Source organism: Pelodiscus sinensis, unplaced genomic scaffold (assembly GCF_049634645.1).
Source record: "Pelodiscus sinensis isolate JC-2024 unplaced genomic scaffold, ASM4963464v1 ctg35, whole genome shotgun sequence".
NCBI classification, from domain to species: Eukaryota; Metazoa; Chordata; order Testudines; family Trionychidae; genus Pelodiscus; species Pelodiscus sinensis.
This window is the reverse complement of record NW_027465908.1, coordinates 7,965,112-7,992,943: the sequence shown is the minus strand read 5'-3', so window position 1 is coordinate 7,992,943 and position 27,832 is coordinate 7,965,112. Positions and strand designations below refer to the sequence as shown.

At 54.3% G+C, this 27,832-nt stretch overlaps 6 non-coding genes and 1 pseudogene across 6 annotated transcripts; 5 read left to right on the top strand and 2 right to left on the bottom strand.

Annotated features, from left to right (window-relative positions):
- Window positions 1–668: 668 nt before the first annotated feature.
- Window positions 669–750, bottom strand: TRNAS-GCU (transfer RNA serine (anticodon GCU)). Its single transcript has one exon. It is a non-coding gene; the product is annotated as a tRNA-Ser (tRNA).
- Window positions 751–3,191: 2,441 nt separating this feature from the next.
- TRNAR-UCU (transfer RNA arginine (anticodon UCU)) lies at window positions 3,192–3,264 on the top strand. Its single transcript has one exon. It is a non-coding gene; the product is annotated as a tRNA-Arg (tRNA).
- A 4,804-nt stretch (window positions 3,265–8,068) lies between these two features.
- TRNAR-UCG (transfer RNA arginine (anticodon UCG)) lies at window positions 8,069–8,141 on the top strand. The gene has a single exon. It is a non-coding gene; the product is annotated as a tRNA-Arg (tRNA).
- Window positions 8,142–13,586: 5,445 nt separating this feature from the next.
- TRNAL-UAA (transfer RNA leucine (anticodon UAA)) lies at window positions 13,587–13,669 on the top strand. The gene has a single exon. It is a non-coding gene; the product is annotated as a tRNA-Leu (tRNA).
- Window positions 13,670–23,676: 10,007 nt separating this feature from the next.
- LOC142824519 (small nucleolar RNA U3) lies at window positions 23,677–23,866 on the top strand (annotated as a pseudogene).
- A 1,328-nt stretch (window positions 23,867–25,194) lies between these two features.
- On the bottom strand, window positions 25,195–25,266 carry TRNAE-CUC (transfer RNA glutamic acid (anticodon CUC)). The gene has a single exon. It is a non-coding gene; the product is annotated as a tRNA-Glu (tRNA).
- A 2,011-nt stretch (window positions 25,267–27,277) lies between these two features.
- On the top strand, window positions 27,278–27,349 carry TRNAG-UCC (transfer RNA glycine (anticodon UCC)). The gene has a single exon. It is a non-coding gene; the product is annotated as a tRNA-Gly (tRNA).
- The last annotated feature ends 483 nt before the right edge of the window (window positions 27,350–27,832 follow it).

The following is a 27,832-nucleotide window of genomic DNA, read 5'->3' as shown; positions in this document are numbered from 1 at the left end:
CTCCCTCAGGGCCTCTCAGATGCACAAGCCCCCGGAAGGGCCTGCTGGATGGCAGCCGTGTGCTGCTGCTGAAGGGCCTTTTGCGGAAAAGGGATGCAGATTAGACACAGCGCAATTGCAAATGAAGCGGGGATTTAAATCTCCCCCGCTTCCTTTGCATGAACATGGCTGCTGCTTTTTTCCGGCTCGGGGCTTTGCCAGGAAAAAGCGCCAGTCTAGACGGGATCTTTTGAAAAATAAAACCTTGTCCAAAAGATCCCTTATTCCTAGCAATGTGGCCCCCTGAGCAGCCTCTGATGTTCCCTGCTTGAGCCCCAGAACCAGCCCTGAGTGACGGGGAAGAGGGGAAGCAGCTCACACATGCCAAGGGGCTGGCCAGGGGCAGGACATGAGCCTGCCAGGCAGCAGTGACATCACAAGAAACTTTTTCAGCACCTCAGCTCATTGGCTGGGAGGCAGTGACCTCACAGAGCATCCATGGCAACAGCCAGGTGGGACAGGCTGCAGGGCTGGGGCATCTCAGAGACCCCCATGGCCTGGCTGCCTGGAATCTCCTTTGTGAGGTTTCCCCCTGAGGAGATTTCCCCTGGCTGCAGTGGGAGGGGTGTGGGGCAGGCAGGGCTGCCACTAAACCTCTGGGAGAGGCAAGAGAGAAGTCTACTAACACCCAATGAGGATGGGATTTGAACCCATGCGTGCAGAGCACACTGGATTAGCAGTCCATCGCCTTAACCATTCGGCCACCTCATCTGAGCTGTTACAATTTGCTTCAAATCACCTGAAGTCAGCACTTCAGGGAACCTTTCTGCGACTTGCTGACTGGCCAAGGACACCCAGGGTGGGAAGGTTTTGGCTTTTCACAATGTTCCCTGGGCTGTTGTACAAAGCTCAGTGCTGGTAACAAACCCAAACACCCCCTGGCTACATCTACCCTGCATACTTCTTGCGCAAAATCTGTTTTGTGCAAAATGTCTTGCGCAACAGTGTGTCCACACTGCCATGTGCTGTTGCACAAGAGAAGTGCTTTTCTGCAAGCGCGCCTATGGCAGTGTGGACGCTCTCCTGCTCAGGAAAGCTCTGATGGCCATTTTAGATACATGGCTTTCTTGAGCAAGAAACCCCTGTTGCCCATCCACACTGCCACCTTGTTGACGAGTTCTTGCACAAGAGGGCTTATTCCTTGTGGGGAGAGCAATAACTTCTGTGCAAGAAGCCCTGTTGTCTGATGCTGCACTATAAATTTACTTGCGCAAGAACGTCCCTGCAGTGTAGACTCTCTGCAAGTTTTTACCCAAGAGCAGTTGCTCTTACACAAAAAGCCTGCAGTGTAGACGTAGCCCTGCTGTGTAGACACAGCCTGAGAGAGACAAGTAAAGGAAGTGGCCAGAGCCTCCCCCCAGCAGCCTGGCCCTCAACAGGACGGGCACGTCTACACAGCACCCTCACCTCGAAGTGAGCTGTGCAGTGTGAGTGGGCTGCCCGGGACCCCAGGGGAAGGTCTGTGGGGAGTTTCCAAGGCAACAACACCTATAAAGTTTCATAATCTACACTCATGTGACTCTGATTTATTCCTCCACTAACAAGTGTCTCTGAAGGGATGAGAAATGCAGGGCCCAGGTGCAGGGAGCCGGGTCACATTCTGCTGCCTGAGTCTCAGTCCTGGCTGAAGCCTGGCGACAGAGAGAAGAGGCCAATGCAAACAGCCCCATGGCAGTGAGGGAGTCAGTACGTGGGTGGGTGGAGCAGGGAGCGGGGGGCAGAGTTCAGCTCTAACTCACTAGGGGTGCATCCCATAGTTCAAAATAATCAATGCGCCTATTTTGAAATAGCGTATTTTGTAATTTAGGGCTGTCTACACAGCCCTTATTTCCAAATAAATCGCTATTCCGAAACATCCCTCCCTCCTCCTGCCATGAAGGGACATCAGAATAGCGAGCCCGTTATAGCTTGAAATAAGGGGCTTGCTCTTAAAACACGTCAGTGTGATATGAGCACCACGTCCCCTAAACCTCCGAGCTAGCCGGCCCACGGGTGTCAGTCTCACAAGTGGCCCTTTCAGAAAGGAGCTTTGGGCAGCCGCAGGGATGTTGTGGGCTCTGGAACAAGGTGGGTGAGGCAGCAGGCTTTGTTGCAGGAAGAGGAATTAGTTCAAGTGGTAGAGCGCTTGCTTAGCATACAAGAGGTAGTGGGATCAATCTCTCCGTGCTCAGCTCTTATCCTTTAATTTCAGTGGCTGCCTCACTCTTCCTACCTCCTCTCCCAAAAGCGACAGACCCCCAGCAATTGCCATGCTGAAAAGCAGAGAGTGGAGATATCAAACTCAGTAGTCGATCAGGCTCTGTCATGCAATGGAAAGCACGTTGGACTTCTAAGCTGTAATGGTTAATGTGAGCACAGCTAGACATTCATGCAGCTTTTACAGACCAGTCAATCCTTAGGCTGACACTGGGGTGGGCTGGCATCCAGGCAATTCCCAGCAGACCCCAGTGAGGGTGGAGGGAAGGGCTGGTCCTAGGGGTTGGGGCTGGGGGTTGTTCTGAAAGGCTGCAGGTGCTGTTAGACTGTTTTGTCCCTCCCAGTCTCCTACCAGTGCTGAGCAACACTCAGGCTGTGTCTACACTGCACTGTCCTTCTGGAAAAACCTACGCAAATTTCGAAACCCAATGTCTGTGTCTACATTGGCACCCTTTTCCAGAAAAGGGATGCTAATGAGACACTTTGGAATTGCAAATGCCGTGGGGATTTAAATTTTCCCCATGGCATTTGCATGAACATGGCCTCCGCTTTTTTCCGGCTTGGGGCTTTGCCGGAAAAAAGCGCCAGTCTAGACAGGGATCTTTCAGAAAATAAACCTTTTCCGGAAGATCCCTTATTCCTTATTCCTCTTAAAATCAGGACCTTATTGCTGCTCCCCTGGGTGCCCAGGTACGTGCAGGTGCTGCTGCTGACCAGCCTGTACCTGGGATGAGCCCAACTCCCACGTGACAAAGCTGATAATGCCCCTCGGTGCCAGCCTGGGGAAGCCATGACTTGGAGCCGGCTACTGATACCCATGGAAAGCTGATTTCAGAGGGGTGTGATCAGCCCTTCCTGTGTATCTGGCTTCTTCAAAGGGGCTTAATAAGGAGCTAAAAGCCAAGGAAGGGACATTTAGAAGGGTGAATTTCTGTCCCTGGCACTGTTTTCTGTGTACCCCAGTGGCCTAATGGACAAGGTACTGGCCTTCTAAGCCAGGGATTGTGGGTTCAAATCCCACTTGGGGTGACAGTTTCCTCTCATTTACAAATAATTGGCTTTCTTTGGCTCTCTGAGACAGTTATCAAGGCTGATCCATGGTGGCTGGTGTGCTCTCTCTCTGCAAAAACTGTTCAGACCCCTCCCTAGAAAATGCAGGTGTGTTTGCTAAAAGCCTGTGTATTCAAAGTCACAATGAAGAGGCACATTTTGCTCTAGAAGGCCCAGGAGTGACAGCCAGATGGGAGGTGACTGTAGCAGAGCAGGGTCTGTCTGGAGACAAAACAGAGCCTGAGGATGAGAAGGCCCATGAGAGGCAAAGACTCCAGAGCGGTGGTGGTGGTGGGGGGCTAGTTATTTGGTCTGGCAAAGGGACAGAAAATCCCCAGGCCCTGAGCATGGTGCAGGCGAAGGCCATGGGGCAGTTTGCCTGGTGGGGTTTGGGGGGTGGAGAAGCTGTGAAGCTCTTTGAGTGGATAAGGTCCCTGGCTGAGCTGCGCCACCTGCCGTGTGTGTGACTCAAACTGTCTCTCGTCCCCTTTTGTGTGTCTGTTGCGCTTCCGGCGTCTTTCCTCAGGCACGTTCATCCGGCAAAGACCCCCCGCATGGAACTTCTATCTTCCGAGAAGAAACCGTCTGACACGGTGCTGCCAGGGAGGGGCCTCACTGCTAGTCACTGTTCCTGTTCCAGGAGTGGAGTGAGTTTTGTCCTGGGCACCAATATTGAGGGCTCCAGACATGAGGGATGCCAGCGCACTGGCCCAGGCCGGGCCGGCAGTGATGGTTTTTACACATGCAGGGAAATTCCCCGGCTTCTCCCCCTCACAGAGCTGCTGCCTCTCCGGGAGGCGGATGAACTGCAGGTGCGGGACAGCTCCCTGCCAGCAGGGACAGCAGCCAAGGCACCAAATATCACTGGGTCTGCAGCCAGTGCTGGGAACTGGGCAGGGAACAGGAGGCTTTTGTGTCACACACGTCTCAGGTAGGACGGACCCTCACTGAGCCCAGACTGTGACTGGTCCTAGCCAGGAATGTGTCTGGGGCTGGTTTGTGACACTCTCAGGCCCTGTCTACACTGGGCGTAAGAGCGACGCTGCCGCGGTCGATGTTCCGGGCTCTAGGGAAGACCGGCTGATTGGAACTGAGCTGTGCAGAGTCTTGTAAAGGGAACCGCAACTTCTCTGGAGATTTGCCGAGTTTTACATGAGGGTTTATCAGAAAGGATGTTGTGGGCTCTGGAACAAGAGGGGTGGGGCAGGAAAACTCTTCACAGGGAAGGGTATTAGCTCGAGTGGTAGAGCGCTCGCTTTGCATGTGAAAGACAGTGCCATCAATACCCATTTTCTCCAGTGATAGATGTTTGCTGCTTCCTCTTTTCCACAGGCAGAGCCAGCCAGGAGCTAAGTGCTTCCTCAGGCCTCCTTCCCTCTTCCATAAGGCAACGGGCTGGTTTCCGCAGTGCTGGGGGTGTCCCTTTTGCCTCACAGGGAGCAGTTTAGAGTTTACTTCCCTGTGGTCCCGCATCCCTCCTTTAGCTCTGCTGTTACAGCCCCTGCTCTCTCCCATTTCTATCCCGGGTGTCCATGTTGTTCACTTACCTGGGGGCTTTGGGCACCTGACCCCCTCACACCTACTTGAAAGCCTCCTCACCAGCCTGCATCCAAATACTCTTCCCTTCCTCGACAGGTGAACCCCGTCCCTGCTGAACAGCCCTTCCTGCAACAGCATCAAGGAGGCCAAAGGCCCCTGCCCACGGAGCTGTAGCTTTCTGTGCCCAGGGGGCCAGACCCCACCAGGGCGGGAAGGCAGGAGAGAATTGGGGAATGGCTGCACTTTGGGAGTCAAAGGTATTGTCTGGAAATATAAAGAACCGTTGTAAATAGGTTTTGGAGGAAGGTACCATGGCTTAGTTGGCTAAAGCCTTATAATAGAAGATCCTGGGTTCAACTCCCAGTGGTGCTTTATTGCAGCCTGTGCTGGCATTTTCCTATGTCCTTCTGGGGCACAGAAGAGGCCTCCCCTGGCCACCCATGGAACTGCTGGTTCAGGAAAAGGCTCATTGGGGAGGAGTGTTGGGAAGAAGGAAACCACAAGCCTGGAGTGGGTGCAGAGGCTGCTGTGAGTGGCACTGGCAAGTCAGGGCTCTGACTGCAATTGCTGGAACAGAAGAGCCAGCACCACACGCCCTTGTGATTCCCTGGGGGTGTCAGTGCCTAGAGAGTCTGAAGGTGCAACCTCTTCAGCTCCTGCAGCCATGGAGAGTCAGGGTCTGTGGGCATCAGGTGCTTCTCACTTGTGGTTTCCTTCTTCCAAACACTCCTCTCCAATCAGCCTTTTCCTGAACCAGCAGTTCCATGGGTGGCCAGGGGAGGCCTCTTCTGTGTTCCAGAAGCACATAGGAAAATGTGAGCAAAGACTACAACAAAGCATCCAGGGGAGTTGAATCCGGGATTTCCCATATACGAGGAAGGTGTTTTAGCCAGTTGAGCCATGGTACCCTACTTAGCTGGGTTTATATTACTGAGTTTTTCCAGGGTACCTCTCGTGTCCTTGAAAAACTCTGCCGCATCCAGGAGATCGGTCCCCTTTTTCAGGTCACTTTCCAAAAAAAATGGGCATTTTTTTGGAAGGCCTGTATTCCTCATTTTATTAGGAATAAGGCTCTTCCCAAAGATAAGTTTTTCCCCACATTTGGGCCCGTGTAGATGGGCCAAATGTCAGAAAAGCCTCTTCTGAAAAAAGAAAAGTGTCTCTAAAACTGTTCGAATTTATGGTTGCAGATAACATCTTTAAATTCCAAAGTGCAGCCATTCCCCATTTCCCTCCAGCCTTCCAGGGTCTCAAGGCCTGTGCAGCCCAAGAAACGTGATTGGCAACTGGTACCCACAATCTTATTGTCAATTGAGCGCAGGGCTCTGAAAACATGGACTCAAGGGAACCAGCTTGTGCTAAGGGTGGGCTCTAGAGAAAAGGCTCTTCTTCAAACCAGAGTCAAAGCAGCAGCCTAACAATGACTTACCAAGCACACACTACAGCCTTCCACACTACCAGCTAAGCTATCAGAAGGGGGCTGAGAAATGTTGTTTGTCCAGACCGGTCCTTCTACAAGTGTCAGGGGACCTGCTACCCCAAGTGGGCGGCATCGTAGATGAGGGTCAGAGTAACCCAGCAGTACAGAGGCTGTCACAGGTACTTCTCATGCAGAAAGAACCCAGAGTGAAATCTGAGCTAGATCACAAGGAAAGAAAGTTGAATTCTTCTCATGTGTCTTTTTTGTTCCAGAGTCTCTAGGGGAGCAGATGGGGCAGAGCCATGAAAAACAAACCACTTGAGTGAACCTTGGTCTAGCCTCTCACTTGTGCTGCTCGCTCTCCCAGACAGTTCCTACGCCCAAGGCAATAGATCCACAACCAAGGTGTGTTGAGTCGATTTCCCTCAGCCTAGAGCCAGCGCAGGGAGTAGAACAGGTTTCTTCACCTTTCTCAGAAGCAAGGGAAAAGGCCCACATTCTCTGAGGCCCAGGCTTGAGACTCCCTCCCTTTAGCGCCAGGGAGCACTAGGCAGAGTCTGGCAGCTGCTGGGAACAGACATGAGAACATCAGCGAGAAACACAAACTCAGCCCCCTGCATCTCTAGTCTGGCTAGTGGGTTTCATGGCTTCAGCTCTTGTGAGCCAGCCAGATGAGAGACCGAGCGCCAGTGGGCACCAGACACCCAGCAGAAGGCACAAAAATCTCTTCTCACCAGCCTAAGAACAAAAAATCTAAAGCAGGAGGGTTTTGCAACAACCAGCCCAGGAAAATCCCACTGACAGTACAACTCAAGTTGCAAAGTTCAGAGCCCTGAGCGCTGCCCCTTGCACCATGGGACAAACAGCTGATGTCATTGGTGGGCACCTGGGACTCTCTGCTTTCAGGCTACCTGTGCTCTCTGGGCTCCCTCCAGCTGCCCCATCCCAGCTGCTTGTTTATTTTTTGTTTTTATTTAAATACCAGCTCTAGTAGAAGCCGTGTGACACTCTCCCCTCCCCCATCACGGCATGGACAGGTCGCCGCCCCCAACCAGACTCTGAAATGGCCCCCTGCATTTCCCTGGCCCCATGGGGCTGGCAGGAAAGAGGCCCAGGGCCAGGCTAGAGAAGCAGGAGGCAGGGAGATCCCCAGTCTACACAGCTCCTTTTTGTGCAAAAGCCTCTTGTGTAAAAACGGACCCCAATTAATTATGCAAATGAGCATGGCAATATGCCAATCTGTGCTACATTTGCATGAGCTTTTGCGGAGGAGAGGTGCAGTATGGAGATAGCCTAGGAGGTAGAGAGTCGTGAAGTAAAAAATCCCTGGGCTGCAATCCTTAGTTACACACAATAAGAATAATTCACCAGCTCAGACGTGATTTCTAAACCCCCAAACAAGGAAAATAATAAAACCTGATGGACTAGGGCAATGGTCCCCAACGCGATGCCCACGGGCGCCATGGCGCCCCCTGGGCCATTTATGTGTGCCTGCGGAGCAATCTGCGCTGGCCCCGCCCCCGGGCTCATGGGCGGCCCCTGCCCCGGGGTCACAGCACATGCCGGTGCCGGCCCCAGGCTCACGGCGCCTGGAAAGCCCCTGCCTGGGGTTGCGGCACAGTCCGGTGCCGGCCCCGGGCGCGTGGTGCATGCTTGGCCCCGCCCCCAGGCATATGGCCCATGAGCGACCCCACCCCTGGATGTGTGGTGCATGAGCGGCCCCGCCCCCAGGCGTCCGGCAGCCTCAAAACGTTGGGGACCACTGGACTAGGCAGACTTTTCCATAACCACACATTGCAAGAAGTCCAATCATTAGCAAGTCAAGACTGTGTGGCCTAATGGATAAGGCGTCTGACTTCGGATCAGAAAATTGAGGGTTCGAGTCCCTTCACAGTTGCATTTACCTTCCTTTGTCTGTGCTCATGGATCCTGATGTTGTTTCCCTGTAAAGGTCCAATATGACAATGTGGTTTTTCTATAACCCCATTGGAAGGCCTGTAGCTGTTCAGTAGGTCTAAACTATGGGGCTGTGTCTACACTGGCATGAACTTCTGGAAATGCTTAAAATGGAATACTATTCCGTTTTCAGTTATTCTGGAAAAGGAGCGTCTACATTGGCAGGCTGCTTTTCCGGAAAAGCATCTGTGGCCAATGTAGATGCGCTTTTCCGGAAAAGAGCCCTGATCGTCATTTTCGCGATCGGGGCTTTTTTCCAGAAAAGACTACTGGGCTGTCTACACTGGCCCTTTTCCAGAACAGTGTTCCGGAATAAGGACTTATGCCAGAGCGGGAGCAGAATAGTTTTTCCGGAATAGTGGCTGATTTTGTACAGTAGAGCGTCGTTGCTTTTCCGGAAATTCAAGGGCCAGTGTAGACAGCTCGCAGCTTATTCCGGAAAAGCGGCTGATTTTCTGGAATAAGTGGCCCAGTGTAGACACAGCCTGGGGGTATTGCAGGGAAGGGGGGTTACTGGCTGGTGAAAGCAGGTCTGGTGGTGCCAGGAGAGAAGTGGCAGCCTGGCCTGGTGGGGGGAGAGAATCAGCCAGCAGGGCAGGGGACTGATCAAGGTGCACACAGATCCTGAATGCAAATGTAAAAGCCTTTAAAATATCCCCGCTGCTGCCAGTGCCAGTGAGGTTTAAGGCACTGCCATGTGTCGGAATGGAGAGAGCCTGGTGCATTCACCATCCAGAATGAGAATATGGAGAAAAAACTCCAAAGATGGTGTCGGCTTTCTGAAAATATACCAGCCCCTTTCCAGCACACGATGTGGTGGTGCAGGGTTTATTGGATTACTCTGGTGCTGCTGGTGGAAGCAGGGCTGGCTGGCCAGGAAAGATGGATGCAATTGTGTAGCTTATTTCAAGTCAATTTTGAAATAGCTTATTTTGTAAAAACCTCCAAGCTAGCCGGCCCCCGAGTGTCAGTCCCACAAGTGGCTCTTTCAGAAAGGAGCCTCAGGCCGCCACAGAGACCTTGTGGGGTCTAGAACAAGGTGGGTGGAGCAGGGGTGGTGTTCACATGTGGGGGAGTTAGCTCAAATGAGAAACCCCTTGCTTTGTATGCAAAAAGTAGTGGGATTGATGTCCATGTTCTCCAACTGCAGCTTTGTCCTGGTTCCTAGTTTTCACTGTTGGGGGCTCAGTGGCTCCTCCCTCTTCCTACCTCCTCTCCCAAAAGAGACAGACCTGGCTTCCCTTTCGTTTCCCCCAGCAATTGCCATGCTGCAAAGCAGAGAGTGGAGATATCAAACTTAATCCAAGCAGTCCATCTGGCTCTGTGGTGCAATGGAAAGCATGTTGGACTTCTAAGCTGTAATGGTTAATGTGAGCCCAGCTAGACATTCAAAGGTTGTGGGTTCAAGTCCCACAAGAATCACTTTAGCTGCTTCCTCATTTCCAGGATGCAGCTTTTACAGACCAGTCAGTCCTTAGGCTGACACTGGGGTGGGCTGGCATCCAGGCAATTCCCAGCAGACCCCAGTGAGGGTGGAGGGAAGGGATAGGACTTGGGGGTCGGGACGGGGGTTGTTCTGAGAGGCTGCAGGTGCCAATAGACCCTCCATGTCTCCTACCAGTGCTGTGCAACACGCAGGCTCGAAGCTTTTCTGGAAAAAAGCACCAGTCTAGACGCGGATCTTTCAGAAAATAAAACCTTTTCCAAAAGATCCCTTATTCCTTATTTTAAGGGTTTATTTTCGGAAAGATCCGGCAAAGCTCCGAGCCGGAAAAAAGCGGAAGCCATTTTTATGCAAATGAAGTGGGGGGGATTTAAATCCCCGCATCATTAGCAATTGCGATGTGTCTAATTTGCATCCCTTTTATGGAAAAGGGATGCAGTCTAGACACAGCCTTAGTGTAGATGTAGCCTCTGTGAGTTACCAGCAGTGGGGCTGTTAGTGTCGGCATCTAACTAATTGCACCATTAGGCCATGTCTTCACTCAGGTGCAATCCATCTTCCAGAGCTTGATTTAGCAAGTCTAGATAAGCCTCACTAAATCAAACATCTAAGGTACCTCCTGCTCTTTGCTCCTATCCTAATCCCACTGTGAGGGCACCACCAAGCTCAACTGAAGGTAAAACCAACTCCAGATACATGTTGAAGAATGGTGGGAAGAAAAGACCCATTGACCTGGCAACAAGGCACCACAGGGAGTTGAACCCAGGCTCTCCTGCTTACTAGGCAGGTGTTTTAGCCAACTAAGCCACAATGCCCTGCCTGGAAGCAGCCCTAAAACTGTTCTACTTTATGGTGCCAGACACCCCCTTCCCATTCCAAAGTGCAGCCGTTCCCCATTCCCCTCCAGCTCCAGCCATGACTCAAGGTCTGCGCAGCCCAAGACATTAGATTGGCAGCTGGAACCCAAAACCTTTTTGTCAATTGTAGCACCAGGCCCCAAAAGGCACAGACCCAAGGCAGCCGCCTGGTCCTAAGGCCGGGCCTGCAGCCAGGGGGAGGGAGAAGAATCTCTCCTTTCAGCTGGAGTCAAATCAGCCACCTAAGGGCCCTTGCCGATCCCCAGCCACAGTCCTCCGCTCTGCCAGCTGAGTTATGGAAGGTGCCTGGGGCTTTTGATGAGTATCAGGGCAAGAGCCCCCCGAAGGGGCCGGCCTCCCAGGGGAGGGGCAGAGGAACCCAGCAGCACAGGGGTGTCACTGGCGCTTCACCCGCAGAAGGACCCTTGAGTGATCCAGGCAGAAACGCCGCGTCTCGCTCCCTGCAGCTCCCCTTGCTGCCCTGGCAGGCGCTGCCCCTTCTCCCACCGGCCTGGGCCTGGCCTCCCTCCCCGCCCGGCACCACAGAAAGCCCCTTGGTGTCAGCCTGGGCAAGCCAGAGGCCTCAGGCCTGTCCCCTCTGAGGGGCTTGTGCCTCGGCCTCCTCTGCCCTTGGTGCCGGCTCTCCCGGCTGCCCCTGAGCGCTGCTGGACAAAGGAGGCAGCAAGGCAGGAGAGGGGGGAGGAGCAAGTCCCGCTGAGGCCGACAGCTCGGGCTCAAGCCTCCAGCCCCAGCACAAAACCTTCAGCCGGGCCCGTGTGGCTCCCTCCTGCCCCCGCACACGCTCACAGGGGGAAACGTGCCCCATGTTCCATCCCCGCGCCAGGCCTGGGCGACAGGCTCAGCCCTCGAGCAGCCCACAGGGCCTGTGAGGGACAGACTGAGAGCAGGGCCCCACGGACACCCCCCGTCCTGCCCCACTGGCCTGCGTGCGGCGCTGGCACGGGACAGGCAGGAACGGCAGCCGGGGGGAAAGCAGCTTGGACTGACGGGCGAGTCTCACTTGCTGACCAGACTCCCAGGCCCTGGGCTCTGGGGCCAGCCCCCCTGTGGGTCAGAGCCCCCCGGCCACAATGCTACTCCAGGGGGCCTGGTTCCAGGGCCTCCTAATCCCAGGGACTGGAGTCTCAGGGCTCCCCCTGTGTCGGCTGCCGCTGGCCTGAATGGTGCTGGATGCTCCTGCTCCCCTCCCAGCAGGCTGGCCCTGCGCAGGCTCTGTGCTCGCTGGAGCCTCCTCCTGCCAGGTCCCCGGCCTGCTCCCTGCAAAGCCTCAGCCTGGCTCCTTTCCTGCCCTCTGCTTGCAGGGCCCCTGGAAATGGCTCTGGGTGGATCCCTGAGCCCCAGCATTAGGTGCAGCACTGCTGGGCCCCCGGAGCCCGGGCTGCAGCCAGGAGGGGGAATCTCCCGCAGGGCGGGTGGGATGTAGAACGCTGCTCCCTGGGAACCTTTCCCACGGCAGCACCCCCAGCCTGGCCAGCCCCTGCCCGGCCCAGCCCCCGCCCCAGGATGGGCAGCGCTTAGGGGGGCAGGTAAGAGAGACCCCCCTCCCCTTCCCAGAGAGCAGCCCCCCCCAGGGCTGCAGTGGGAGGATCTGGCCCAGGGCTGCTCTCAGCAGAGGGGGCTGTGATCCCAGCCTGGGGCCAGGGAAGCTGCTACCAGCTCGTGCGGGGCAGGGGGAGCCATCCCAGAGAGGGTGGAGAGGGGGATCAAGAGGGGTGGGGCAGATAAGATGGTTGAAGGGGAACAGGGACGTGTGAGGTGGGTTAGGAAGGGGAGGCAGGAGGTGCTGAAGGGAGGTTGGGGGGATCATGCCAGACGTGGGGTGGCTGGGAGTAGGGGTGCAATGGAGGGAAACTTGGAGGGGTCACAGGAAGGGAAAGGGGGCAGGGGAGGTTGGGAGGAGACTGGGGGAGCAAGAGCAGCCTGGCTGGGGAAGGGGGAGACACAGGGCAGGGCTTGTACAGAAGGAAGGGGGGAGATACCATGGCAGCTCCCCCACCCCCATCGGGCAGGAGGGGGGGCAGAGGTGCCTGGTGGTGGCACTTGGGGGCACCAACTCCTCTGCTCCTGACAAAATTTCTGAAGTTTATAACCAGGGCGTCCCAAATGCCCCCTGCCTCTGTGGGTGCCTCTCCCTGCGCCCCTCCCTCTGCAGGCACCAGTCCCCCCGGGGGAGGAGCTGCCCCCTCCAGCAGCCTGAGGGGAATTTCTTCTGTGAATTTTTTTAAGTGTAGATACCTGCAAACACTGATCTGTAGGGACCGGCAACAGTTTATTTCCTTTTGCAGATTTGTTATTTGCATAATGGATATGCAGATATGTAAATATAATGTTACCGGTCGTTCAAAAATTTGTGAATGGGTTTGGCCATCCATGGTATAAAAAAAAAGATTTGGAAACACTGGCCTGATCCATGGGGGTGGCCAAATGCAAGGCAGGGAAAACACTAGGGCTCTGTCTACACTCTCAGATTCTTGCATGAGAAAAATGCAAATGAGGCTAAGCGTCGAATATCGCCGAGCCTCATTTGCATACCTAATGAGCGACCTTTTTTGCAGAAGATGCTCTTGCTCCAGAGGGAGCTGTCTACACTGCCCCTTCTTGCCCAAGAAAAACCCTCTCGTGCAATGCCGCTATGACGATTATTTTCAGGAATAGCGGCATTGCAAACGAGGGGATTTCTTGCACAAGAATGGGCAGTGTAGACAGCTCTCTCTGGTGCAAGAACCTCTTCTACAAAAACGGCAGCTCATTAGGTATGCAAATGAGGCTCCATTATATTCTAAACTTAGGCTCATTTGCATGGGAGTGTAGACATAGCCTAGGTGAAGGTGGGGGGGTATTTTCCCCACCAGGCCTTTGTCCCTCGGAATCCCTGGGGACGTTGGGTTTTCTCTTGTTTGGTTTCCCTTTTCCCTGCTTCCCTCCTCACTGGGGGGGAGGGGACGGCTCTTTCACCCTTTCGGTGGGAAGCCCTGGCACAGAGATGGGGCGGGAAGATGCTCTGAGAGTGAGCCCCTGGGGTATTTGGGGAGAGAACTAGCACACGTCTAGCCTTTCTTTTATCACCAGGATGGCCGAGTGGTTAAGGTGTTGGACTTAAGATCCAATAGATGTTTGTCTGCGTGGGTTCAAACCCCACTCCTCGTAGCTCCCTGTTTTGGACAGACATCCATCTGGACGGTGATTTGCCCTGCTATGGACTGGACTTCATCTCTGAAGGTCCCTTTGGCTATGTCTGGTGGCATGTGTGAGATGTGCTTTTGTGCAAGAGGATCTATACTCTCCTGTGCAAGAAAGCTCTGATGGCCATTTTAGCTATAGGGCTTTCTTGCACAAGAAACCCTTGTCCCGCATCCACACTGCCCTCTTGCACAAGAGGACTTACACCTGTTAGAAAAGAGCGTAGCTCTTGCGCAAGAAGCCCTCTCTTACCACACTTTACTGTAAAACTTCTTGCACAAGAGCGAGTGGGCAGTGTGGATGCTCTGCGGAAGAACGGCCCTTCTTGAACAATAACCCGCCAGTGTAGACACAGCCCATCAGTGTGGACACAGCCTTCCAGTTCTAGTCTGTTCTGATTGGCTGAGCTGGGAGGAAGTCACAGGGAGGTGACTCAGGACTTCCTTGTTCTCCTTAATTCCCAGCAAATGAGCCAGAACCAATCGTCTGCTCGGGGAATTGTTCTGCTTCTCGACAGTGCTTGTCTCTGAGCAGCTCCTGAGTCTCTCTGTGTCCCGGTGCTTCTAACCCACTGGCTGAGCCATCCCTAGGCCGGGCTGTGGGGCTGTATCTCACTGGAGGTCACGTTATTCTGATCAGTCAGGGTGGGAAACTCCAAACTGAGGGGGACTTTCAGCATCTAGGTCCTGTGCCCAGCGCTGCCCCAGACTGGCTGTGTGAGGTCAGACAAGGCCCTTTGCCTTTCTCAGCCTTTGTCCCTCCCTCTGTCAGTTGGGGGGAACAATCCCCTCCTGCCTGCCCCATGGCGGAGGAGTGTGTGAGGGTGTTGCTAGCAGCAGTGAGTAGTAGGAGGTGTCCTGTCACCTGGGCTCCATGTAGGGTTGCCAGATGGTTTCTACAAAAATACCAGAGACACTTGACATGACATCACAATCGACATTATTGTTATTTAGAAAATACCGATCATTTCTATTTCTATTTTCTCAGTTTGTTTCCTGATCACGAAGCTCAAATACTGGACTGTCTGGTTCAAAACCAGACACCTGGCAACCCAGCTCCATGTCAGCAGGGAAACGCAGTCGAACACCTCCCCCCATATGCTGGCCCAGCCTTCTGCCTGCTGGTGGGGCTGCCCCCCCCACATCAGTGGGGCTTCCTGCCCCTGTGCTGCTGCAGCAACTGCCAGTCTGCCCGCACCCAGGCCTGGCAGCCATGTCGTCTGGGGGCAAGAGCAGGGAGAATGGCACCATCCTAGCCCAGCCCGGCCCCCCCATCCCATCGCTGAGGGAACTTTCCCCCAATGCCAGCCTGTCACGTTGCTGAATTGGAGGGAAGCAGCCAGATCGCTGCTGCACCCCTGGGTGGGGGTGTTGGCCCCAGAAATTGGTATGGGGGGATTGAATGGGGATTGAATTGTTTGCTGATCTTATGTACGCTATTTATGTGAATGTATAATGTCTATGTGTGTAGGTAGGAATCTGTAATCTGTGTGGAAGCTGAATATTTCTGTGAATGTGGTTAAGCATTGCTATGGACAGGCTGGGTAGCAAAGCCCTGTGGAACAATGGCCCTTGATGGCCCAAAGACACACCTAAAGAGGAGGGCGGAGACCCAAGAGCTGCCAGCAGAGAGAGGCTGAGGACCAGGTGACCAGCTGAGACCAGAAGAGGCCAGGAAGGAGTATAAAGAGGCCATGTGGTCGAGGCCATTTTGTTCTCAGCTCAGCACTTCATCCCGGAGGCAGCACTGCAGGGATTGAAGAGCCAGGAAGACCTGGGAACCCATCCTGACCTTAGGATGTGCAATAAGGACGCTTAACCAGCAGCTGTAACATCTCTGCTAGAGCCTGCATCGAGGACTGGGAGATTCGGTGCATGTAACGTACTGTACTTTAGTAACCTTACTCTCAGGCTTTTCTTTCTTGTAATAATAAACCTTTAGATATAGATTCTAAAGGATTGGCCCAGCGTGATTTGTGGTAAGGTCCAGAGGGTAAATTGACCAGGGATCTGTGGCTGGTTTCTTGGAACCGGACAGAACTTGTTCGGGGTAGGTGGGATTGGGTGCTAGGACCCCCCACCTGTGTATGAGGCCCGGGGCCATCTGGGGCACGGATATTGCTGGGGTGTCGGAGGGGTTTTGCTCGGGAGGCTTCAGGCAGGCTGCTGAAGCGCTCTGTGAGACTGGTTTGTGGCCTGTTTGGAGAGGTCGCCAGTCAGGGGGACTGTAAAGAGCCCCGGATTTGAGCAATTTGCCCTGAGCGGACGCCCTAAGCTGTGCCCAGACATGGCCTGGTCTGTCACAGTGGCGTAGTCGGCAGGATCCACAGATCTTGGTTAATTGGGCTTTGGGATCAAGACCCCACGCTGTCTAAATTTGATTTTTAGTACTGAGAGTGCGGTTGGTTAAAGGGCAGCCGAAATGAGTCAGCAGCGCCCATATGAGAGCCTGAGCAGAGAGGCTCTGAAGGATTTGTGCTCACAGAGGGGCATTGGCTTCCTACAGAAGACTACTAAGCAGCAGCTGACAATTTTGCTGCTGCAGGACGACCTGCGGGCCAAGGGGCAGCCCCCACCCGAGGCTACAGATGCGGTTACGGAGGAAATCAAGAGGCAGCAGGCAGCGAGAGAAAGGGAGCTAGAACACGAGAGGGCCCTGGCAGAGATACGTGCCCAGGACCACGCACGGCGCATGGAGGAGAGGGCGGCGGAGGAGAGTTCCCAGCGGCGCCAACTCCAGATACTGGAGGCACAACAAAGGGTCCAGCAACCTGCGAGCCCAGCCCCACTTGCCAACAAGAGCTGGGAGAGGATCTGTCCCGTCTACAGCGATAATGACGATATCGAGGAGTTTTTGGCCACCTTCGAGCGCATCTGCAACGTGAACCGGATCCCAGACGAGCAGCGCATGCCTGTCCTGATGACCAAACTGACTGGCAAGGCCAGGGAGGTATTCAATGACATGGGGGAGGAGGAAGCATTGGACTACGGGCGGTTTAAAGACTATGCACTGAGGCGGTTCAGGGTTACCCCTGAATCCCACCGGGTTAAGTTCAGGAGTTTTAGGATGTCCAATGATTGTTCTTATGTGGAATGTGCCCATAAGCTGATGGGCTTTGTTAAAAGGTGGGTGATGGGGGCAAAAGTAAACGGGGATTATGAGAAACTGCTGGATTTGGTCACCCTGGAGCAGTTTCTGAATGTGGTGCCTGACGAGGTCAGGGCGGCTGTGTGTGATCGAGAGCCCGAATCGGTCCTACGGGCTGCAGAGATTGCAGATGCCCACACCCAGAACAGGGCGCGGGATGAGCACAGACCCGGGGGGAAGACTCGGCTCCTATCCCCCCAGTCTAAACGGAGGGAGGGGTTCAGGAGCAGACCCGGCCCAGAATCCATCGAGGGGATGCGGAGGAGCCCCGAGAGCAGGGGTGCCCCCCTCAGGGATAGGCAAGCCAAGTGCTATCACTGTGGCCGATCTGGCCATATAAGGCCTGACTGTCCAGACCTAAGGAGCGGCCCCAGGCCGGGGGCTCCCAGCCGTTCTATAAGCACCAATTCAATTCCAGTGTGCACGCAGGCTGGGCTCTTGGACCCCAGCGAGGCCCCTGACACCGCCCTGAGTCCAGATGTGAGTGATGCAGTAGCTAATGTTAACAATGTAATCTACGGAGGAGTGAGGGGGGGCAGTGAGCTCACCCGGTATGGCAGGACGGAGGCGTGGAAGGGCAGTGAGAAGTTTATGGGGGAGGCGAAGGTCAATGGAGTTAGATGCAGTGGCTGGCGAGACACTGGCTCGGACATCACAATAGTCAAGGGGCACCTGGTGAGACCGGAGGACATGGTGCCCGGGGACAGTATAACCATAGTGGCCTTGTCGGAGTACTCGGTGAGCCTGCCTGTAGCTAGAGTCCATCTTGAGTGGGGGGACTTCAGGGGGCAGGTGTTGGTGGCTGTCCGGGACTTGATTCCCGCGGATGTCTTGGTGGGGAACGACCTAGCGGATATGCCCAGCCAGGTTAACATGGTGACCAGGTCACAGAAGGAATATGGGGGTGAAGCCGATGCCCCGGCAGGTAGCAGCGGGGCGGAGGGAGATCAGGCCCAGAGTGTGCCCCAGGCGGGGGAGGTTGAGAGGGCGCCCGAGGGGGCGGATGCTGCTCCAGCGCTGAGGGGCACACAGCAGGAGTTCCAGGAGGCCCAGCAGAGCGATGAGTCCCTGGAGAGAGCCAGGGAGGAGGCCCAGAACCAGACCCCGGCTACGGAGGAGAGGGGCAGATTTCTCATACAAGAGGGGCTGCTATACAGGGAGCCCCCCCTGGGGAAGAAGGGTTCCCAGGCAGCGACGCGCAGGCAGCTGATGGTGCCGGAGGCGTACAGGGAGGAATTATTGAGGGTGGCCCATGACGGTCCGTTCGCAGGGCATCTGGGAGTGGGCAAGACTTGTGACAGGCTGGAGCAGAACTTCTACTGGCCGCGCATGTTCGGGTCGGTGAGGGAATATTGCCGAAGCTGCGAGTTGTGCCAGAAGCGGAAGGGATCCAGGGGGCCCCGCAAGGCGCCCCTGCAGCCTCTGCCCATTATTGGGGAAGCCTTTGCCCGAGTGTCAATGGATATTGTGGGCCCGCTTCCGAGGCCCTCCAGGAATGGGAAGAAGTACATTCTGGTAGTGGTAGACTTTGCTACGAGGTACCCAGAGGCCGTGGCTCTGTCCAACGTGGAGGCAGAGACGGTGGCAACAGCCTTGTTCACTGTGTTCAGCAGGGTGGGTTTCCCCAGGGAGGTCCTGTCTGACCGCGGGTCGAACTTCATGTCTGTGGTGTTCAGGCAGTTGTGGGAATTGTGTGGGGTCAAGCACCTGAAGGCTGCCCCCTATCATCCACAGACGAATGGGCTAGTAGAGAGGTTCAATGGGACTCTGAAGTCCATGCTGAAAATGTATGTGGACAGGCGCCAGAACGACTGGGATGTGCTGCTGCCTTACCTGTTATATGCCTACAGGAGTGTGGCCCAGGACTCCACGGGGTTTGCTCCCTTCGAGCTGCTCTATGGGAGGCAGGTCCGGGGGCCCCTGGACTTGATCCGGGATGCCTGGGAGGGCAATGTAGAAGTGGCAGAGCAGCCGGTGACTGAGTATGTGACACAGTTCAAGGACAGGCTGAAGGAAATGATGGAGTTGGTTCGGGAGAATTTGAGTGACAGCCAAGGGGCCCAGAAGGCCTGGTATGACAGAGATGCCGTGGAGAGGGCATTCGAAATAGGGGACTTGGTGTTGGTGCTGGACCCGGTGAGGAGGAATAAGATGCAGGATGTTTGGGGCGGGCCCTATGAGGTAGTAGAGAGGGTGAACGAAGTGACCTATGACGTGAGGAAGGCCAGTGGCCGGGGTGGGGTGCAAACAGTGCACGTGAACCGGATGAAGGCGTACATGGAGAGGGGGGTGAATGTGAACATGATCTGTTGTGCTGAGGAGGAAGCCATGTCCATCCCTTTGGTGGATATGGTGGCGGAGAGTCAGGAAGAGACGCCCCTCGAGAGCATAGAGATGGGGGAGGGTTTGACCTCCCTGCAGAGGGGGGAGTTGCTGGCGCTACTGAAGCACCACCGGCGAACGTTCTCCAACAGGCCGGGGCTCACAGACAGGATATCACATTCTATCCACACGACAGGGCCCCGGCCAGCACCCAGCAGAGCTTACAGGGCCAAGGGGGAGATGCAGAGGCAGATTCAGGAGGAGGTGGAGAGCATGCTGGCCATGGGCATAATCACCAGGTCCCGGAGCCCCTGGGCATCCCCTATTGTGATGGTACCTAAAAAGGACAGGACCATGAGGTTTTGCGTAGACTACAGGAAGTTAAATGCTATCACGCAGCCTGACCCCTTCCCCACCCCCAGGATAGAGGATCTGTTAGATACACTGGGGGGGGCAAGGTTTATAAGTACTCTGGACCTGACTAGGGGGTACTGGCAGATCCCCCTGGATGCGGATGCGCAGGAGAAATCTGCATTCATAGTGGAGTCTGGCCTGTATGAGTTCAAGGTGCTGCCCTTCGGCATGCGGAATTCCGGGGCCACCTTTATGAGGCTGATCAACGAGATCCTGCAAGGGCTGGGGGGTTTCGCCATGGCCTATATTGACGACCTGGCCATTTTCAGTGACTCCTGGCGGGACCACCTCAATCACGTGGGGGCAGTGCTGCGGCGACTCGGGGAGGCCAACCTGACTGTCAAGGTGTCCAAATGCAGGATGGGGGCTGCCGAAGTGACCTATCTGGGGCACAGGGTCGGCAGTGGGGCGGTGCGCCCCGAGCCCCTGAAGGTGGAGGCCATTAAGAATTGGCCGGTTCCCCAAACAAAGAAGCAGGTCCAGGCGTTTGTGGGCCTGGCCAACTACTACAGGAGGTTTGTGAAGGGGTTCAGTGAGGTTGTAGCCCCGATCACGGACCTCACCAAGAAGGAGAGGCCGGACCGGGTGGTGTGGTCAGCGGCCTGTGAGGAGGGGTTCCAGAGCATAAAGAATGCCTTGGCCCAGGAACCCGTGCTGGCCAGCCCGGATTTCAACAAGCCCTTTTGGTTGTGCACCGACGCCTCTAACATTGGGTTGGGGGCAGTGCTGATGCAGGACGGGGCGGGGGACAGGAGACACCCTGTGGCGTACCTCAGCAAAAAGCTGTCCCCCGCGGAGCAGAATTACGCTACAATTGAGAAGGAGTGTTATGCCATCGTGTGGGCTGTCAAGCAGCTCAAACCCTATCTGTACAACAGGAGGTTCACTGTGCTGAGTGACCATGCCCCTCTGGTCTGGTTGCACAAGGCCAAGGGGACCAACTCCAGGTTGCTGCGCTGGAGCCTGGCCCTGCAGGAATACGACATGGACATAGTCCACATAAGGGGGAAGGAGAACATTGTGGCAGACGCCTTGTCCAGGGCGGGGGAACCCATGTGATGCCCTCAGTGCTGTTACTGGCACCACTTCCTGCATCAATTTTGCGTTGGGGGTGTCACGTTGCTGAATTGGAGGGAAGCAGCCAGATCGCTGCTGCACCCCTGGGTGGGGGTGTTGGCCCCAGAAATTGGTATGGGGGGATTGAATGGGGATTGAATTGTTTGCTGATCTTATGTACGCTATTTATGTGAGTGTATAATGTCTATGTGTGTAGGTAGGAATCTGTAATCTGTGTGGAAGCTGAATATTTCTGTGAATGTGGTTAAGCATGGCTATGGACAGGCTGGGTAGCAAAGCCCTGTGGAACAATGGCCCTTGATGGCCCAAAGACACACCTAAAGAGGAGGGCGGAGACCCAAGAGCTGCCAGCAGAGAGAGGCTGAGGACCAGGTGACCAGCTGAGACCAGAAGAGGCCAGGAAGGAGTATAAAGAGGCCATGTGGTCGAGGCCATTTTGGTTCTCAGCTCAGCACTTCATCCCGGAGGCAGCACTGCAGGGATTGAAGAGCCCGGAAGACCTGGGAACCCATCCTGACCTTAGGATGTGCAATAAGGACGCTTAACCAGCAGCTGTAACATCTCTGCTAGAGCCTGCATCGAGGACTGGGAGATTCGGTGCATGTAACGTACTGTACTTTAGTAACCTTACTCTCAGGCTTTTCTTTCCTGTAATAATAAACCTTTAGATATAGATTCTAAAGGATTGGCCCAGCGTGATTTGTGGTAAGGTCCAGAGGGTAAATTGACCAGGGATCTGTGGCTGGTTTCTTGGAACCGGACAGGACTTGTTCGGGGTAGGTGGGATTGGGTGCTAGGACCCCCCACCTGTGTATGAGGCCCGGGGCCATCTGGGGCACGGATATTGCTGGGGTGTCGGAGGGGTTTTGCTCGGGAGGCTTCAGGCAGGCTGCTGAAGCGCTCTGAGACTGGTTTGTGGCCTGTTTGGAGAGGTCGCCAGTCAGGGGGACTGTAAAGAGCCCCGGATTTGAGCAATTCGCCCTGAGCGGACGCCCTAAGCTGTGCCCAGACACGGCCTGGTCTGTCACACAGCCCCATGCTCAAGGGCTTTGGAAAAGGGCCAGGCCAAAGTAGCTCCCCCCTGGCTCCTACTGAGCCTCTGCCAGAGCTGCCCCCCCCCTCAGGCTCTGCCTTGTCACCAGACAGACCCTGCTCTGCTCCAGCCCCCTAGTTCTGAGTCACTCCTGGAGCTGGTGGGACTAGACAGCTGCTATCCTATGGGATGTGGCATTTCTTGGGAAACCATCTCTCAGTTCCCATGGGGGAAAAACAAGCCTGTACTTCCCAATCAACACTCAGAAGGTCACAGTTTTATACCCCAGGTGGGACTTGAATCCACAACCCCTGGCTCTAGGGGCCAGTGCCTTGTCCATTAGGCCACTGGGGCCAGACAAGAAGCAAGGAGAAGGGACAGAAATTCTCTGTCCCAAAGGCTCACCCCTCACATTGGCTGGGCAGACACGTCCCTCCCCTCTAACCCAGCAGACACGTCTGCAGCCCCTGGCAGGGAGGCACCTGGGCAGGTCGCTGCAGAGCTGAGCCCGGGCTGGCAGCAGTGCAGGCTGGTCGGCCACAGCCCTGGGAGAGCAGCTGGGGGGCTCAGCTGGGGGGCGTTGGGCCCGTGTGCTCTGCTGCTCACTGACGAGCTGGCTGCCCAAGTGCCCACACAGACGCTTCTTCAATCCCCACCGCCCTCAGCCGCCCACCCCCAGCCTCTTCCAGCACAGCCTGCCCCACCTCCCCCCACAGGGCTTCTACAGGGGCCTCTGTCCCAGGGGGAATGGGGAGCCCCTGCCCCCGGCAGCCACCCACCCTGCTGCTGCTCCCCCCAGAGCAGAGGATTCACCCGACACAAGTAAGTGCCTCTGTCCCCCCTGGCCCCGGCTGCTGGGTTCCCTCCTGCTTAGCTGCCTGGCCCCAGGTAAGGTCACATGAGACTGCTCATATCACCCCCTCAGCACGGAGCCCTGGGCAGCCGCCCTGCTCGCTCAGGTCTCAGGCTGGCAGGGCCTGCAGGGATACTGGGTTTGAATGACAAGGTGTTGGAGCAGCTATTAAAAGGCTTCTTCCTTGGCAGGGGCTTTGTGCTTGTGGTTTGGCTGTTTCTTGGATGACTGGTGCTTGCACATGCAGCTGGGCTTTAGCAAATCAGAATGATGCGAGTCGTGAGTAACCCAGCACCTCTGGAAATGGGAGTTTAGTAAAAAGTACAATATTGTCTAAAAAAAATAAAATAACTTGAATAAAAATCAAAGTGTGACAAAAATAAATGACTTGAGTAAAGTACAAATACCCAAAAAAGGTCTTGAGCAGTGTGATCAAGTATTTCTACTTTAGTACTTTCCACCTCTGCCCGGCAGGCAGGGGTTCTTGGCCCCTTGCTGGTCTGTGGTCTGGCAGCTTGTTACCACTGACTTAGAGGAGCCCCAGGAACTGCAGTTTCAGGAAGAAACAGCAGGGCTGTGTTTACTCTGTCACCCTTTTCCGGAAAAGAGATGCAGATTAGCCAGGTCAGAATTGCAAATGCAGCGGGGATTTAAATTTTCCTGATTTTAAGAGGAATAAGGGATCTTCTGGAAAAGGCTTTATTTTCCGAAAGATCCCGTCTAGACTGGCGCTTTTTTCCGGCAAAGCCCCGAGCCAGAAAAAAGCAGCAGCCATGTTCATGCAAATGCAGCGGGGAAAATTTAAATCCCCGCTGCATTTGCAATTCTGACTTGGCTCATCTGCATCCCTTTTCCGGAAAAGGGTGCCAGTGTAGATGTAGCCCAGGAGATTTTGATTGGCTGCCAGGTGCTCCACATGCTAATCAGGAGGCGTGTTTCTGTAAACAGGGACATGGAGCATATTCTAATATGCAGATTTCTAAACCTGGTGGAGTGTGTTTGAATGGGACAAGCACTTTGCTGAGATTATTTCTGTTTTTTAGTTTTCTAAGTGTTGTGAGAAAACATTACTCATGAGGAGAAAGTGAATGCACACAAGTGTGGGTGTGTAGGGACATGGGTGCTAGTAGGACTGTACTTTCAGGGATCATTTCTATAGTTGGTAACTAGAGAAATGCAGCTGAAAGTGGTTGGTCTCGCTAGCCATGAGGATGAAGCAAGCAGACAGTGTTGCTTTAATGTAATTGCTGTCTGTTGTTGATGATTGTTCTTTCTTTCCTGTTGGGAAGCTGGAGGAAGAGAGCACAGGCTGAGTGGTTAGCTACTATCAAAAAATTTAAAATTAGTTTTGCATTTGAGAGGAATGGGGATTTCACTTTATTCTTTTGTCTTGGTTTTTGTTTAATTCCTGGATTTACTTGTAGGCTACATCTACACTGGTATGACTTTGTACAAATACTTTTAATGCAAGAGTTTTTGCATTAAAGCATTTGTACAGGAGAGCACCTACACTGGCATGTGCTTTTGTGCAAAAGCATTCGTGCCAGTGTAGATGCTCTCTTGTTTAAGAAAGCTCCGATGGTTCAATGGCCATTTTAGCCATTGGGCTTTGTTGAGCAAGAAATTAACGTTGCTGTCTACACTGGCCCTCTTGCGCAAGAATACTTGACAAGAGGGCTTATCCATGAGTGGGCGCGTCAGAGTATTTGCGCAAGAACCACTGATATTGTACGTTACAAACTCAGTGTTCTTGCGCAAATACTCACGGCCAGTGTAGACAGGCGGCAAGATTTTGCGCAAAATCTTGCCAATGTAGACATAGCCGAACTGCTCTGGTCCTGATCCTGATGTTTTCATGCTTTTCTCTCACCTGCTGCTGGGTCTTTTTCATGTGCTTCTCACACTGGATTTAGCCAGCCCCTTGGATCTGCCTCATGCCTTGTCCCCCATCTGTTCCCTAGTGGCCCTGCGGGAGCCAGAGACTAGCCGCAGCCCAGTGTTAATTATCCCTTGGGTTAGTGTCTTTCTCCCATAACGTGTAGCTAAGATATTTGTTAGTAACTGGCAGGTGCCGCGGGGGCTCACCCCCGAACAGAGACACACGACCTCAATATTGGTGCACAAGACAAAACTCACCTGCTCCTGGAACAGGAACACTGACGAGCAGTGAGACCCCTCCCTGGCAGCACCGAGCAGTGAGAGCTGAGTGAACAGGGAGGCAGGGCCAGGGGGAGAAGGCTCCATGACTGCGTGAGAGGGAGGCTCTGCCCTGGCCAGTGGGGAATCGTTGCCTCTCCGAGGGGCCCAGGCCTGGTGGGTCATTTCCCCAGGTTACTGAGTGGGGGCTGGAGCCAGTTCTGGGTTGTCTCCTTCAACAACCAAACTGAACCAATGGATCTTGTGCCGACCTGACACTGCGCTGGGCTAGTGCTGTGTGTGCCACAGAGCTTCCTGCAGGGCTGCCCACACAGCAGAGGGGAGGGGCAGTTTGAGTGACCCAGCTCTGCCCCTTCTGAAAATGGCAACTGTTGTCTTAGCAGTGCCAGGGAGGTGGGAAGGAGCCTGATGTAACCTCTTGGGTCACAGCTGCTGTCTCATAGGTGAGAAAAGAGACTAGGCAGCTGTCACATGACACTGCAGGCTGGTTTCCCTGACTGGGAATCGAACCCAGGCCACAGCAGTGAGAGTGCTGGATCCTAACCACTAGACCATCAGGGACACATGAAACATGACTTTTTGCTCACCTACACTAGCCTTTCACAGGCCATTTTCTGTCCACTTCAGGATGGGGGGCAGGTCCATTTTCCCTTGCCCAGAGGCGACAAGAACAGAAACCAAACAGAACATCAAAACATACAGACTGAGTCATGTGAGTTGTCCAACTAGCCCAGGATCCTGTCTCATGACAGCAGCCAATTTCATTGCCCAGTGGGAATCCTCAGGACAGACAGTTATTAAGTGATCCCTCCTGTCGCCCATTCCCAGCTTCTAGAATACACCAGCTAGGGACACCTGTCCTGTCCATCCTGGTTAAATGCCAGTGATTGACCTTTCCTGCATTAAATATTCCAGTTCTGTTTTGGACCTTCTTGTAGATTTCACCTTCACAACATCCTCTGGCAAGGAGTTCCAGTGGGTGCAAAAATGTTTCCTTTTAGTTTATTTTTAACTTGGTTTCTGGGCTCCCTGAGGCCCTTTCACACACAAGGGCTTTCTCTGCAGCATGCTGGGGGGAGAAACCCCTGAGCCAGTGACACGGACTGACCTGGGCGCAGGCCAACAAGGGGGGTTTCAGTGAAGCTACATGTAAATGGATCCATCTAGTAACCACTGCCAGCCACCCCGGGATACGGTCCAGTTCCTCACAGTATGCACAGTGCTGCGGTGCTTCCCCAGAGCGGGACCTGCCCTCACAGGCCCTCACATACCCCTCTGTGGAAGAAAACAAGCCTTCACTCTCCGTTGTGTTTAAGCAACAAGTTGCCAGAGGCAGTTTATTCGAGCAATATTGCAAGGGAAGATATCCATAAGCGGATCTTCAAATACAAAACAATTAAAAGCCAATATATCTACCTTTCTATTACATATAAAATTAAACAATTACTTCCCTGCCCACTCAGTTCCCATAGGACACTGTCTTATCTCAAGGCTCTCACTGAGGTAAGCATTCCACTCTTATCAATATGGGAGAGACAGAAAAGCGAACACAGCGCGTTAGCAGGAGTCAGAGTGACCCAGACTCTTGCTCTGCTACTGACAAACCCTGAATGGTCACCCAAATCCCCTTTCCCTTAGTCCTGCTTCCACACCTCCCACAATTCATTGACCTTGGGTCTGACTTGGTCTAGGATGCAGGAGGGGGGAGGTGGCCTTTCTCTGCAAGGCCATCAGCCATTGGGCCATATGTTAGATAATTTCATGGAGGTTAGGTCCATAAAAGGCTAGTAGCCAGGGGATAAAATGGTGTCCCTGGCCTCTGTTTGTCAGAGGCTGCAGACTGATGGCAGGAGACAAATCACTTGATCATTGTCTTCGGTCCACCCCCTCCGGGGCACCTGGTGCTGGCCACTGTCGGCAGACAGGACACTGGGCTAGACGGACCTTAGATCTGACCCAGTACGGCCGTTCTTATGTTTTTATGTTCATAAATGTTGCATTCGTCCACCTGGACTGCCGGGCCTGCAGAGACTCCCCCTCGGATCACAGCTCCAAGAGGGTCTTTATCTCTGGCCCAGACACTGACAGTGCCCAGTGTTTCTGCCCCTTGCTTGGTCCTGTGATGTGTCCCTGAAGGGGTCTCTGGGGGTTGTGCCTGTGACATGGCTCTCCGGAAGGCAGACGTGCTCGATCTTAGGCAAAGGACCCAGAAACAACACTTTACAGCAACAAACACACGGACGGCTCTTGATCCGCATCCCCAGGCCACACAGAGTATCCAGAAGTCACTTCCCCACCTCTCCCTTGGCTGCTCTAGAGCTTAGCCCAAAGTCTGATAAACTCTACTCTCCCACCCAACAACCTCTGGGACTCCTCTCCTGCCCGGCTCCTCACACCACGGAGAGCGCAGGGCAGCCACTGCCCCAGCGTCACCACTTCTGGTCTTTGCCTAATAGCCAAGAAGTTCTGCTTTACCCAAACCACACAGGCACCCTCTCGCCTCTAGCCTCTGGCTAGCCTCATGGCAGATGTGGAATTTCCTCATTAATTTTCCCAGCAGCTTTGCAAGCAGGCTTTGGTGGTATAGTGGTGAGCATAGCTGCCTTCCAAGCAGTTGACCTGGGTTGAATTCCCAGCCAATGCAATGTAAAGAGGGGGCATCAAAAAGGAATAACTCTTGCACAAGAAGCCCTGTTGTCTGATGCTGAACTATAAATTTACTTGAGCAAAAACGTGCCTGCAGTGTAGACACACTGCAACATTTTGGGCAAGAACAACTGCTCTTGCACAAAAAGCCTGCAGTGTAGACGTAGCCTTGCAGTGTAGACGCAGTCTGAGAGAGACACGGAAAGGAAGAGGCCAGAGCCTCCCCCCAGCAGGCTGGTCCTCAACAGGCTGGGTGTGTCTACACAGCACCCTCACCTCGAAGTGAGCTGTGCAATGTGAGCGGGCTGCCAGGGCCCCCAGGGGAAAGTCTGTGGGGAGTTTCCAAGGCAACAACAACAACAACATTTCATAATCTGAGAGTCATCTGTCTCTGAAGGGATGAGAAATGCAGGGCCCAGTCTTGGCTGAAGCCTGGTTACAGAGAGAAGAGGCCAATGCAAACAGCCCCATGGCAGCGAGG